At 42.4% G+C, this 5,488-nt stretch overlaps 1 non-coding gene across 2 annotated transcripts in view; it reads right to left on the bottom strand.

The window, feature by feature from the left end:
* Nucleotides 1-203: 203 nt before the first annotated feature.
* Nucleotides 204-5,488, bottom strand: part of LOC105305874 — an 8,449-nt gene continuing 3,164 nt past the window's right edge. The window contains exons 1-3 of one of the 2 annotated variants that reach the window (XR_897118.2): nt 4,317-5,482; nt 3,703-3,846; nt 204-2,685 (exon numbers count right to left, since the gene is read on the bottom strand). This is a non-coding gene — a transcript (uncharacterized LOC105305874). Of the gene's footprint in view, nt 2,686-3,702; nt 3,847-4,316; nt 5,483-5,488 lie in introns of those variants that run through there. The other variant, XR_002777330.1, reaches the window with a different exon arrangement.

Genomic DNA, 5,488 nt, shown 5'->3' with positions numbered 1-5,488 from the left:
GGGGTAAATGCAGGAAAATGGACCCCATGTTCCACAGTTGTCTTACCTCTACAGTTTCCGAGGAAAAAGTACTATGAAGAGATGACTCCAGGTCATCAGTAGCGGGCCTGAGTCAAAGATTCTGCTGCTAAAAACATCTGAAAACTACTGGCCTAAAAGAATAAAGTAATTCAGCTTCTATACCTATTTGTATCACAAGGGTTCTCAGAGATGTGGAAAGTAATGAATACGATGCTTTACTGATCGAGCTGGCCTTGAGTAATTAGCCAACACTCACTACATCCTAATGCAAACATGAACCCTGAGTAAATCTTACAATATTTTCACATATACTAAAATCTTACCATCTTCCTAATCATTAGATACAGTCCGATGAAAGTAGCAATTAACTTTTGTTGATATTTGACTACAAATAAGCAACAACAGCCCATTAGCAAATTATTCAAATTATCACTCAATAAGTCCTTAGCCTTAAATTCTCCTTAAAACTCCCAAGGCCCATGTTTGTTCTTCGTTCAGTCGCTGTGGGCCACAGATACCGTGCCTGAAGAGAGCAGTAAAGGGCAGTGACTGAAAGCCTAGGCTTCAGAGTCAAATTGCGGAGGGCACTGCCTCTGACTCTTTAGACTTCCTTTCACTTATCCTTTCCAAGGCTGAAAGTCTTCAAATGCCAAATGAGACAGAGCATACCTCCTTCAGGCAGTCGTGTGGATCAAAGGAAGGTAGACACAGGCAAAGCACCCAGCCTTGTACTCACTGGGCTTAGAGTAAGTAAAGTTGGCACTGCTGCTGCTTCTACTGCAGGTTGGGACTGGGCTAGGAGCTGGAGACAAAAGAGCAGCTGCACACAGCTCCTACTGACATCATTTCAGAGATGGACACAAAGGACAATGTGAAATGTACCCTGAGGGCAGCATCACGGGGCACAGAAGCAGTCAAGAGCTGGGCCTGATTAGCCTGAGAAGAGAAGTGCAAGCCGAGGCTCTGGAGGGAGGGATTATGGCAGAAAACAGCTTTCACAAAGGTCACCAATGACATAGCCAATTTACACGTTCGGTTTCAAACTCCTGAGGTCACCACGGACATACGACCCCTGACCATTCCTTTTTCTCGGTGCTTTCTCTTGCCCTTGTTTCCGTGACAACATTCCCTCTGGTCCCTCACTTAGTTCTCCTTAGCACTTGCTTCTCTTCTTCTGCCCACTCTTCAAATGCCCGTGGTGTGTCCCCTAACACAGCGGATCACAGTCTCACGTGGCTCCCAAATGACTGAAATCTCTTTCCAGTCCCTAACTTCAAGTATTCCATCTGGACATCTGAAAGGCACTTCACCCTTGAAATGACCAAAACTGACTTCTTTTTTTTCGTTTTCTTCTTCTTCTAACAACGACGACGACGACGACCTCTTACAGAGTGCCAGGCACTGTTTACCCTGAACGCTGAACTCATTTAATTCTCAAACAATGTTATGTGGCAGGTACCACTATTATCTCCGTTTTACAAAGAACTGAGGCACAGAGAAGTTCTTTAACCCAAGATCACAGAGCTAGACAATGGCAGAGCTGGGATGGAGGAAGTCAGCCATCAGAGCCTGCGCTCTTAACCTGTGCCATGCTGCCTCTTCCTTCAGTAGTCCTCTCCCAGGGTGCCAGTGACACATCTGCCAGGTCACCCAAGCCGGAAATAGGGGAGCCATCCTTGATTCCTTCCTCTCCCCTTGCTGCCAATGCATTGCCAAATCTCAAATATCCCCTAAACCCACACCCGTTCTACCATTAGTTACCTCAGTACTTGCGTTTATCTCTCAGCATAACCCAGCAACTATCTTTCTGCCTCCAGAGAGTCTTAAGTCTCTCAAGTCCATCCCTCATGCTACCTCCGAAGATCTGTCCACATGCAAACGTGTGGCGTGGGACTAGGCGCTGGATTAGGCTCTTCCCAACTAACTGTGAGACCCTGGGCAAATTCCTACGCTTTGGATTCCTCCTCTTTAAAATACCAATGCATTCCAAATGAGACTGGATTAGAAGAAATCACACAGAGAAAGTGACTAGCTTAACATGATGCGCAGGCTCAAGGAATGACAGTGAAAACACCAAAGCACCATGATGTCAAGGTCTCCCCTACGAAATGCAGCAGGAAGGTCTAGACTCGTGCATTTTACCTTAGCATCCTTAAGAATCCTCTCTATTGCTAAGGAGTACTTCTTGAGCCCCATATTGAATAAGGATTGATTGAACATTATATTCTAATCACAAGAGGTAGCTTGGGGAAAATTATTAAAACAGACTCAAGTGAGTCACAAAATTTTTAAAAAACTGACTCCACAAACAGATGATCAAACTATGACATTCTGACACATGAAAAGGACATGAGACTATTTTAAAGAAAAGGATATCCTTGGTAACTTGAATTTAAAATTCAAATCTCAATAATCTTGTCTTAATCGGAAACGGATTTGAGGCAGCGATACAGCGTACTTGTGAACAATGGGAAGCGTATCATTTCCCCCAATTAACACTTACCATGCTTGCATCAATGATCTGACCTTTGCCAGAGCGTGTGCGTTCAAAAAGAGCCATCAGGATGCCCAGTGCGCACATGAGGCCACCACCACCAAAGGCAGCCAGGAGATTCAGTGGGGCATACGGATTCTCACCACTCCTGCCAATTTTTGACAGGACACCTACAAAAAAAATCGGGGAACTTTTGTTGTAAATTTAATGTCTCTTTTAAATAAATACATGAACATCTTAGAGGAATAACCGATCTCTCTAGTTGCTTATCTTAGTGAAAACTACTACATAATGCTTTTCCAATTCTGAACCTATTCAGCGTATCTATAAACAGGCTTTCCCTCGGACATGGTTCCTTGTTTTGTTTTTTGTTTTCTTCTTCTCTAAAACTGTATGCCACCTAACATTTTCAGAATTTTATTGCTAAGTTTTTACTCACTGAGTAAAATAAAAAAGATGCTTCAGGAAGAAAAATTGTTATCAATTTAGTTTATGGGTTAACAGTATTATGCACTTCCATTCTTATTGGAGATGCAAGAAAATAATCAAACACAAGAAAAAGGAATTAAATTTTAAAATAGATGTGAAAAATCAATCCTACACTCACTCTTTTCCTCAATCTTTAAATGTGTACTCACAGAAATTTTCAGACTTCTTTTACTCAACAACACACAGTTTTTAGAATTCTAGAATTAGGCCATTCTAAGACATGTTCTCATAGGCAAAAACTAATAAAGTGATATTACGACCACGGGCTTTACCTAGTATTCACAGAAGTCTAAAATGGTGACTCAAGCAATGACTCTCAATGAAGATGTGGGGAGAGGAATGTCATAATTAAACTATGTCAGTATTTTCAAACTACAGAGCAACCATCCCTGTTACCACCAAGCCCCTTACTTCCTAGTAGGAGCTTGCCTGAGAACTGACTCTACAAACGCAGTAAGGGTGCTACTAGTGAGAATACATTATCCCTCAAATGTGTTAAGAAGGGGTGGGGGTGGGGGTGGGGGCGAAGGGTTGAGAAGGGCTGTTCCCAGACAAAACAACCCTTTTTAAACAACCATACTCTCCTTATTGATTTTGATATTTAAATCTTCACCATTAAAGATTCTTTTAAATTAGTCTAACTGTAGATCTTGACTGGAAACAAAATGAAAAGTGTAGAGAAAATTTTTTTAACATACCTGACAAAGCCAAATAATTGATGTCATGGCCTGCTACCCCAGAGAATCTTCCTGACTGGCCAAATCCACTCAATCTGGCATAGATAAGCTTTGGATTCTCCTTCTGCAGAATCTCTGGGCCAAGCTGGAGTTTTTCCATGACGCCTTAAAAGTAACAATTTTTCTTTTAAGAGAGCATGAATTGAGGATGGGTATACGCCCCTTTCTGTGACAAACATCAAACAGCACTTTTGCAAGTAATACTAAAAACATCTGCTATGGGTTTGATAGTGTTTCCAGAAATTAAGAACCCAAAGAGTGAGGCCATCATTTCTAGAATGTGTGGCCTCTGCCCCAGAATGCTTTTCCTTCAGGAATAGTCAAGCCTCTTCAAACCCTATAGTGGGCATTTTATCCCTTTCGCCAGTCTCTTTATAGTTTCTCAAATCTTCTCCTTAGTAATTTATTAGAAATGGTTGGTTCTCTTGGAAGAATTACCGTGGGCTGTTACTTGGTCAAAAATTCACTTCTGAAAGCTGCTATTCCTTTTAGACCTTTTCTTTGTCAACAGCTGCATTGGTGCCTACCACCTTCTACATCCTGCTGTACTTATGTATGTATTCCCCCCTCCCTACCAGCTCAGAAACTCCTCCAGCAGGATTCATGCCTGATACATGCCAGGCCTCTGAAACTCCTAGCACCAGTACCTTCGCGAAAAGGCTCAGTAAATGTCTGTGGAAAGAAAGATTAGACACATTAGCATCACAGCTCTGATCGGCAAGTACATTTACTGCCCAGCGTTCAGTTAACTGGCACCTGAAGTATCCTGGGATTAAAAGTAAAAAAGATTGCATACTGCATTAACCCTCATCGTCTTCCTAAAGCTATGATAAATTACAAAAGAACTCTAATCCTCCAAGATAAGCAGCAGCCACAATCCCCTCACCTGGCAGCTACTATTTTTCACAGCTCTGTTTTCCTCCTAAATGCAAGAGCCTGGATAAATTATTTAACTCTGTTAAACCCCCTTCATCTTCAAATGGGGCATTATTAAAATATGATATAACCCTAATTATATTATCCTCAAATCCGGCTGTGCGAGTACATGAGTTAACATTCTAAATATGCCTGGTGCCCCACAGACATTCAATTAACTCACTGAACATTTGACTTCCTGCTATATAGCAGGCAAAGCTTTGGATTGGTATCCGCGAGAGATTACTCTGGCAGCTGTCTGAGAATGGATGAGAGTGGTGCTAGACTGAAACATCAGTTTCAAAAAGACTGTTAGAACAGAATGAAAGAAGCTGCCAAAGGTGTGGAGAGAAAGAATCGAGTCATACATAGAAAGGAGAAAGAATGACTGGATTCGTTATAATTGAAAGCTTGTAAAGTGAAAGGACGATTTGGAGTCCTGGATGAAGTACAGGTTTCTGAGTCAGGCAGCTGGGTGGACACTGGTTCCAGTCACTGAGATAAATACAGAAAGAGGAGATGCTATTTTAGGAGGGAAGTTGGTGGCCTGGCGTTGGGATTTGTAGAAGTTGCAGTGCCAGGGAGCAGTCAGATAGGGACGTACAGGACCTGCGTATTGCGACCGTTTGGCTCTAAAAGAGGGGAGCGCAGTTATAAATTTGGGCACCAGCTGTCTATAAAAGGTGACAACAATGGGAATGGATAAGGTGGCTCCAGGAAGACGTATAAATGAAACAGCTGACGCTGGAACTTGGTAACACCGGCATTTACAGCAGGAAGAGTTGGCCTGGATCTGTGATTGGCTTTAGAGGGTACACCAAACCTCTAGCCC

Source organism: Pteropus vampyrus, unplaced genomic scaffold (assembly GCF_000151845.1).
Source record: "Pteropus vampyrus isolate Shadow unplaced genomic scaffold, Pvam_2.0 Scaffold400, whole genome shotgun sequence".
Classification (NCBI taxonomy): Eukaryota; Metazoa; Chordata; class Mammalia; order Chiroptera; family Pteropodidae; genus Pteropus; species Pteropus vampyrus.
This window is presented reverse-complemented; position numbering and strand designations above follow the sequence as displayed.